This window comes from Mirounga leonina, unplaced genomic scaffold (assembly GCF_011800145.1).
Source record: "Mirounga leonina isolate KUSES-001 unplaced genomic scaffold, KU_Mleo_1.0 Mir_170, whole genome shotgun sequence".
NCBI classification, from domain to species: Eukaryota; Metazoa; Chordata; class Mammalia; order Carnivora; family Phocidae; genus Mirounga; species Mirounga leonina.
Genome location: NW_023270433.1, coordinates 28,364,186 through 28,373,594, shown reverse-complemented (window position 1 = coordinate 28,373,594; position 9,409 = coordinate 28,364,186). Strand labels below are relative to the sequence as shown.

The following is a 9,409-nucleotide window of genomic DNA, read 5'->3' as shown; positions in this document are numbered from 1 at the left end:
TTGCATCTTGCAGTGCACACTTTCCTTACTTCAGATGGCATTAACGTGGGAAGAAATGAGCTTTATAGCACATGCAAGACAAAAGGAAAGGCCATTTCATCCTGGATAGAAAAGAAATACTTGGCTCTTTCCACAGTTTGGCTATTGTGGATATTGCTGCTATAAACATCGGGGTGCACAATGTCCATTGACAGATGAATGAAGAAGATGTGGTATATATATACAATGGAATATTATGCAGCCATCAAAAGGAATGAGATCTTGCCATTTGCAATGACGTGGATGGAACTGGAGGGTGTTATGCTGAGCGAAATAAGTCAATCAGAGAAAGACATGTATCATATGATCTCACTGATATGAGGAATTCTTAATTGCAGGAAACAAACTGAGGGTTGCTGGAGTGGGGGTGGGGTGGGAGGGATGGGGTGGCTGGGTGATAGACATTGGGGAGGCTATGTGCTATGGTGAGTGCTGTGAATTGTGCAAGACTGTTGAGTCACAGATCTGTACCTCTGAAACAAATAATGCAATATATGTTAAGAAAAAAAAAAGAAGAAGAAAAGATAGAAGGAGGGGAAGAATGAAGGGGGGGAAATCGGAGGGGGAGATGAACGATGAGAGACGATGGACTCTGAAAAACAAACTGAGGGTTCTAGAGGGGAGGGGGGTGGGAGGATGGATTAGCCTGGTGATGGGTATTAAAGAGGGCACGTTCTGCATGGAGCACTGGGTGTTATGCACAAACAATGAATCATGGAACACTACACATCAAAAACTAATGATGTAATGTATGGTGATTAACGTAACAATAAAAAATTTTTAAAAAAAGAAAAGAAATACTTGGAATTCAACAAAACCTCATGAGGAGATCTACCAGGGGACAGGTTAAAAAAATAAAGAGTAGAATAAAACCTGGTATTCTCAGAGTTATATTTGCAATGAAAACTCACACAAGATTACTCAGCTAAAAGAGTAAGTGAAGGCACATGAAAAAATACTCCACATCTCTTGTCATAAGGGAAATACAAATCAAAACCACAATGAGACACCACCTTACACCAGTGAGAATGGCTGGTGAGCACTAAAATTAACAAGACAGGGAACAACAAATGGTGGTGAGGATGTAGAGAAAGGGGAACCCTCTTACACTGTTGGTAAGAATGCAAGCTGGTATGGCCACTCTGAAAAACAATATGGAGGTTCCTCAAGAAGTTAAAAATAGAACTACCCTACAACCCAGCAATTGCACTACTGGATATTTACCCCAAAGACACAGACGTAGTGAAAAGAAGGGGCACATGCACCCCAATGTTCATAGCAGCAATATCCACAATAGCCAAACGGTGGAAGGAGCCGAGATGTCCTTCAACAGATGAATGGAGAAATAAGATATGGTATGTGTCTATATATATATACACACATATACACATACCTACAATGGAATATTACTCAGCCATCAGAAAGGATGAATACCTACCATTTACATCAATGTGGATGGAACTGGAGGGTATTATGCTAAGTGAAATAAGTCAATCAGAGAAAGACAATTATCATATGGTTTCACTCACATGTGAAATGTAAGAAATAGCACAGAGGATCATAGGGGAAGGGAGGGAAAACTGAATGGGAAGAAATCAGAGTGGGAGACAAACCATGAGACTCTTGACTCTGGGAAACAAACTGAGGGTTGTGGAAAGGGAGGTGGGTGGGGGATGGGGTAACTGGGTGACGGGCATTAAGGAGGGCACATGATGTGATGAGCACTGCGTGTTATACACAACTAATGAAACATTTAGTAGTACATCAAAAACTAATGATGTACTATTATATGTTGGCTAATTGAATTTAAATAAAATAAAAATAATAAAATTAAAATAAATAAAATTTTTAAAAAGTGAAAGTGAAACTTGAAAGATGCACAGGTAGAGAACTTCCAAGACTGCAACACCAGATGGAGCATTTTTCTGATCCAGAGAATATGCACTATGATTAGAAATCAGAGAAATATGAATTAGTGATAAAGATACTTAGACAAAGATGATTTTTAGTAGGATGAGCTGACTAAAAGGTCACTGTAACAATGAAGAAATAAAAAAAAAATCAATGTTCCATGTGTAAGTTAAAATTGGTTGCTAATTCCAAACAATGAAAAGCAGATTTCATTTGCTAGAATAATTTCCTTGGAATTTTAAAGATGGAAGTTGCCCTTAAAATATACAGCAGCTTTAATATTGAGATACAATATATTGGAATCATCATAAGCAAGCAGCGGGGATAATTAAAGTATGTACTGAGATACATTAAAGATGAAGTTCTCATACTTTAGGTCCTGAAAAAATTCTGACCGTTATCTTAATAAATTAATAAAATGGCATTAAAATCAGAGAAAGTTAATAAATATTATAAACATCATTTTTGTTACATGTACTCAATGTTCTAAGATGAAATTTTATCTACTATCCTAAATCTGTTCTATATAAACAGAAGGTAAGAAGTAGCATATAAATTGGTGAAAATACATATATATAATTGTACAGGAATAAGGAAAACATTAAATTTCAATGTATTGTTTAATAGTAATAATCAAGTTATAATTCATTGGAATAAACTTGAAAGTTACATTGAAATCAATCTAATTCTATTAATTTTTTTTTCAAAAGAACTGGCAAATTCAGAAGTGGAGAGAACATGAATTAAGAAGACAGGCAGATACAGGATCAAATGTGTTAACTATCAAATAAAGTAATATATAAAACAGAGTAAATATATCAGAATAAATATAGTATTTACCATATCATTTCCACCTTTGTTGTGCAAAATATTTAGAGGGTTTCCTTTTTTTTTTTTAAATGAAAGAATGGGTAGTATTATTCAATTACTAAGCATGAGAAAGAGATATAAGCGATAGTCCTATTCCCACTTTCTAAAACGGGAAATTTAGAGGCACCTGGGTGGCTCAGTCAGTTGAACATCCAACTCTTGGTTTTGGCTTGGGTCATGATTTCAGGGTTGTGAGGTCAAGCCCCAGGTCAGCTCCATGCTCAGTGCAGAGTGGGCTTGAGATTCTGTCACTCCCCTTCTCCCTTCTCCTTTACCCCTTCCCTTACTTGCACTCACATGCGCTTGCACTCTCTCAAATAAATAAAATCTTAAAAAAAAGGGGGGGGGGAATGTAAATAAAAGAACAACTGTAATTTAGCATGTAGAAATATGTAGCTCTAGTTTACCTACTCCTCCTGGACACCATACAAACCCTAGTAATATAAACACTGTTGTCCTTAACTTCATCTACATGTATGAAAATGTTTCCAAAAATGTATGCCTAGGGGTAAATTGCTACACCAGAGAATTTGTGCATCTTTATCTTTACTGAATATTGCCAAATTCTCATGAATATATTTTACCAATTTACCTCATATAAAATCTTCATCAATGTATATTAACAAATTATTAAAATTATTCTTCTCACAGCCTTTCTCAATTGAGGTTTCTTATCTGAGTCATAGGACACAGAAAATGGAGTGACAATCTTCTCAATTCTCCCAAGGATGGAATATAACTAGTACTGTTCTAAATGAACTGGAAAGAAGTTAATTCATTACAAATGTTCAAGGCCTTAAGGGATTATATCTTAACACTCTCCTGAACTCTGATTGAAAAAGTTGTATCATCAGTGGTAAATGATAAAATGATATCCTATTGAAGAACTAATTTGCATTTTGCTCATTAGAAATGAGTTCCACTCCCTCAATTCCTACATATGCCAAGTTTTCAATTAGGCTAAACACTACCTACCTTAAATACCAAATAATATTTCTTTCACCATCAACCTACTCCAACTTAACCTGTTCTTTTTTGTCATTATACTCCTCCATATAGATTCCCATATGCATCTCTATTTCAAATGTATTTCAAAATGCATTTTCCCTAATTCTACTAAATCGATTTTTTCAGATTTCAGTATACCTGAATTAACAATGTCTCTTAAAATTAACTTGCAATATAAAAATTTTATGTTTTCAGAGGATAAATATAACTAAATAGATGTTATGTCTCACTAATTAGAAAACCGAGGAAATATAGGACAATAAAACACATGAATACTTACTTTATATAAAGCAATCATTTCAGTTAATCTAAATAAGTATACTTATATGGTTCATAATTAATTTAAATAATTAAATAAGTATACTTATATGATTGTTGGCATATATATACACTCTATATATATATTGAAAGATTTCAATCATCTATATATAAAGAGAGAGATCTGTATTTTAAGGCAAAAAAGAATAGTTATTGAATCTTGGAATAAGCATGTCTTTGTAATTCTACTTGCAGACTTTAATATTTAAAAAAATAGACATAATTTTAAGAATTCTTTATGCCAAAAAATCATTAACAAAATTAATAAAAATGCAGTATGAGAAATAGTTTCATACTACAGGATAAATGAAGTGTTAATTCCCTTAATAGTTCTTGTATTCTTAAAAAACAAGTAGAAAAAGGCCCAGATGAGGACAAAGGTAGAGGGCAGCCATCTACAAGCTGGGACGATAGCTCCCACCAGAATTCAAACTTGTTGGCATCTTTGTTATGAACTTCTAGCCTCCAGAACCATGAAAAAAATCAATGTCTGTTATTTAAGCCCCCCGTCTGTGGTGTTTTGTTTTGGCAGCCTGAGCTGAGTAACACACTTATAGACACTTTAAATGTACTGGATAAATCATTTTCATTGTTATTTTTTTTTTTAATCACTGAATTCAAAATAATGGAATGTTTACTAACCCTAATTAGTAGTAGCCAATAGTGTAAAAATCAACATGAGGGGGTGCCTGGGTGGCTCAGTCCGTTAAGCATCCAACTCTTGATCTCAGCTCAGGTCATGATCTCAGGGTCCTGAGACTGAGCCCCGAGTTGGCCCCTGTGCTCAGCAGGGAGGCTGCTTGGGATTCTCTCACCCTCTCCCGCTACCCCTACCCCCACTCTCTTTCAAATAAATAAATAAATCTTTTAAAAAAATAAAGATAACATGAAGATGGCTGCTAAAATCATATTATCATTGTTCTGAAAGTTATGTTAAAAACAGTTTTAAAAAGTTAAGAAAAACAAATAAAATGTATTCTTCAAAGACCAATAATATTTTACATACGATTTTCACTTAAAAAAAGAGGAACTATCTATAGTAAAACTAATGAACTAGTTTTGTAATGCAGTTAGTTAAAAATTATATATTGAGAAACTTACTGTTTTCTAAGCAAATAACAGAAATATAAAGGAAAAAAGTTCAGAGATAAACATTTTAAAATAATTCAAAATAAAATTAACAAACCTACAGGGAATTTAGGAGGAAACCTCAAATTTTTAACAAAGTACCTAAAAAAACTTTGAATAAATGAAGAAAACACAAAGGTTTCCTCTAGTTTTACAGGTTTTTTTTTTTTTTTTTCCTAATTTCTCTACTTAAATTGTGCGCATGTGTGTGCGCATGGGTAAATTACTCAAACACTTCATTAAATTACTAACAGTAGTTTATACTCCTTGAATATATTTGGGGCAATTGAAAAATTTTCTTTTCCAAACTTTTAACATTCAAAATGTATGAATGCTTACAAGTACAATGCTGACTTAAATTCACCAATAACCTGTAAAAATGTGGAAAACACACAGCTGCTCTGCAAAGTATCAAGCTTGCATTACACATTTTCCAGTGATTCTGAACAACTTACTCAAGAAAACATTGCTTTTTCCTGCTTTGAGTATACACTTTCTCAAGGCAAAGAACATATTTTAAAATGTATGGTATGCTATACAATATGTTGTATATATATAAACATACAGTTGGTTATAGATTTAGGTTGACAATTGGCAATTTAATGGATCATTTTTCAGAGAGCCCAGTTAAACACTCCTTTAGCAATTTAGTAGCATCCAGAGATAGGATACTTTTTTTCCCCACTCTTTTTTCTAATGCAACTTCTACCTCACTTTTTGACTCAGATACTTTTATGCCAGTTTCTGGTATGAGTGACCATATGGCATCTCCTGAATTGAAACACTTCATGAAGTTATAACACTAATATTTTAAAAGGTCATCTTATAAAAATGTGACTTAATTTCACCATTTCCTGCAATTGTAGATACTTTTACTTATAGTATATTGAAAAATATCCTTTGAAATATAGCAATTTCAATACCATGATGGACATGTTTTAATAAAAGTGAATGACAGAACTGGACACATATTGTTAATAAAATAAATCAGTCAAAAATGTCTAATAGCAATTAGACTTTATTTTAAATTTATGTAAGTGAATGACCTTACAATGTGTGTATGGTATTGTCCTTACACAACATACCTCATAATTCTCTGGTATAATATTTATGTAATATTTCATATATCATGTTATTCTGGGTAAGGTAATTTGTTTTTATTTGAATCCTTCCTCAGTGATAATACATTTTCTCTCTAACTCTCTCTCTCTTTCTCCCTCTTCCTCCTCCTATATACATTTATAAACTATCTCCCATTTACACAAATTTCCTTGAGGTCAAAGATTACTCCATTTTCTAACTCCAGTTCACAGCACAATGTGCCATGTTAATATAAAGTAATCAGTAAATATTTGTTGAGTTCAACTGTACTCCATTTATTTAGAATTGATGTTGTGGTATAGATATTTGGAGCTTGAGATTAAACTTAATTCATCATATCTGGAAGGTTAATAAGAGATAAACAGTATACATTTCTTCTGGCTCAATTTTTGCAACTCACATATTAACCTTAGAAAAGGGAGAGGAACCATGAATAAAAACCATAAGAATGTATGATATGAGTTTATTTTGCCATACTCTAAATTCAATGTAACAAAATTAGAATACAGTGGAATACAGTAGAAAGTGGAATATTCTATTCCACCTTGCAATGACTTGGACAACTTGATATGTAGCTACTCAGTAAATGCTGTTGAAGGGATAATAAATTAAAAAAAAAAAAACTTCTGAGAATGTAGGTTTGGATTACTGAATAATTGGACTTGCATATGGGAAAGGAGAGATGCCACTGTTAAATGAAGCATCCTAGGAGGCAAGGCCTATGAGGATAAAAATACATTAGATTTGAAGTGTAGAAATCAGCAAATGACTGGCCAGTTATATATATCAAAAGGTCAATCTCCATTTTACAATAATAATATATTTCTTATAGTCTTACCAATGTAATTGTTTCTTTCTAGTCATCAAAATTTATTATGGTATATTTTATAGACATATACATTTTTAAATTTTTTAAATTCTATGCTTTTATTTATTTTTTATTTAAATTCAATTAGCCAACATATAGTACATTATTAGTTTCAGATATAGTGTTCAATAATTCGTCAGTTGCTTATAACACCCACTATGCTCTACCTTTTTAAATCTCCTTTTGAATTTTCATATTTTGATTTACAATTATCAATAGATTTTATATCTATTGGGCAATATGTATTCTTTTTTATTGTGGAAAAATGCATAACAAAATTTACCACTTAAACCATTTTTAAATGCAATGTACAACAGTGCTAACTATACGCAGATTGTTGGGCAACAGATCTGTAACATGTTTTCATATTGTAAAACAAATTTTCTACCCATTGAACAGTCACTTCTCTTTACCCCTCTTTCCAGCCCCTGGCAAACACCATTCTACTTTCTGTTTCTAAGAGTTTGACTACTTTAGATACCTCAGATAAAGGAAATCATGCAATATTTTTTTTTTACTGTCTTTATTTCACTTAGCATAATGGCCTCTAGATTCATCCATGTTGTAGCATATGAGAGGATGAACTCCTTTTTAAAAGCTGAACAATATTCCATTATAAGTATATGCCACATTTTCTGTATATATTCATCCATTGATGGGCATTTAGGTTACTTCCACATCTTGGCTATTGTGAATAATGTTGCAAGGAATATCAGAGCAGATAGCTCTTAGAAATAGTGATTTCACTTCCTTCAATTAAATATCCAGAAGTGGGGTTGCTGGATTAAATGGTAATTGTATTATTAACTTTTTGAGGAACTACTTTTTATATAGTTTTTCTTTTTCTTTTTTTTTTTTAAGATTTATTTATTTATTTGAGAGAGAGAGCAAGAGAGCATAGCAGGGGGAGCAGCAGAGGGAGATGGAGAAGCAGGCTCCCTGCTGAGCAGGGAGCCTGATGTGGGGCTCAATCTCAGGACCCTAAGATCATGACCTGAGCTGAAGGCAGATGCTTAACTGACTGAGCCACCCACGTGCCCCTACAGTTTTTCACAGAAGATGCACCATTTTACATCCCCATCAATAGTGAATAAGGGTTCCAATTTCTCAGCATCCTCTCCAAAACTTATTTTCTGTTTTGTTTTGTTTTGTTTTGATAGTGACCATCCTAAGAGGTGTGAGGAGATTCTCATTTGTGGTTTTGATTTGCATTTCCTAGTGATATGCAACATCTTTTCTTATGTTTTTTGATCATTTGTATATATTCACTGGAAAAATGTCTACTCAAACCCTGGGCCATTTTTTAAAAGTCAGTCATTTAGTTTTTTTGGTTGTTGCTACCGGGTTGTAGGAATTTTCTATATTTTGGATCTTTACCCCTTATGTATGGTTTTCAAATGTCTTCTCGCCTCCCAAAGGTTGCATTTTTACTCTGTTGATTATTTCCTTTGCCATGCAGAAGTTTTAGTTTTATATAGTCCCTTTTTTTTTTATTTTTGCTTTTGTTGCCTGTGATTTTGATGTCATATACTCAAGAAATCATTGCTAAATCCAACGTCATGAAACTTTCCCCTATATTTTCTCTTTGGAGTTTTATACTTTTGGGTCTCATATGATTAGGTCTTTAATCCATTTTGAGTTAGCTTTTTGTTTGGAATCATTGGTAGTCCCATATTTCTGGCTCTGAATATCACTCTACCATTATAACATGGGATGGAGATCTTTCTTTCCCATTATAATCCACGGCAACCAACTGATGTAACACCAAATATTATGTTTTGTTACTATTCTATTCTATTTGTTTTCCTTTTGATAGATTTGTACTTTCCTTTTTCTTTTTTAAAATTTAGATCTGCTTCATTCCAAAGCACTGTTAAACTGATAAGAACACATACTACACTTGATCTTAGCCAAAAGGCTGAGAAGCGATTCCAAAGCACTGTTAGATTTACCATTATATTTTATTCTTCATGTTTCTATTTTAGGAAATTTGTAACCAAGGTTCTCAAGAGATACCATTTCCTTGCACACCTATAGTAATTAGCTGTTTCAGCCTTTATGTGAGTATAAAATTTAGATCTCTAAGAGTAAACTGTGATCCATTGAAAGGGGTTATTTTAAGTTATTAAATTTTTTTACCTAAGTAATATTTAGAAACTCCAATCA

At 33.0% G+C, this 9,409-nt stretch overlaps 1 pseudogene; it reads right to left on the bottom strand.

The window, feature by feature from the left end:
- Positions 1-9,055: 9,055 nt before the first annotated feature.
- On the bottom strand, positions 9,056-9,173 carry LOC118018258 (annotated as a pseudogene).
- Positions 9,174-9,409: the final 236 nt, after the last annotated feature.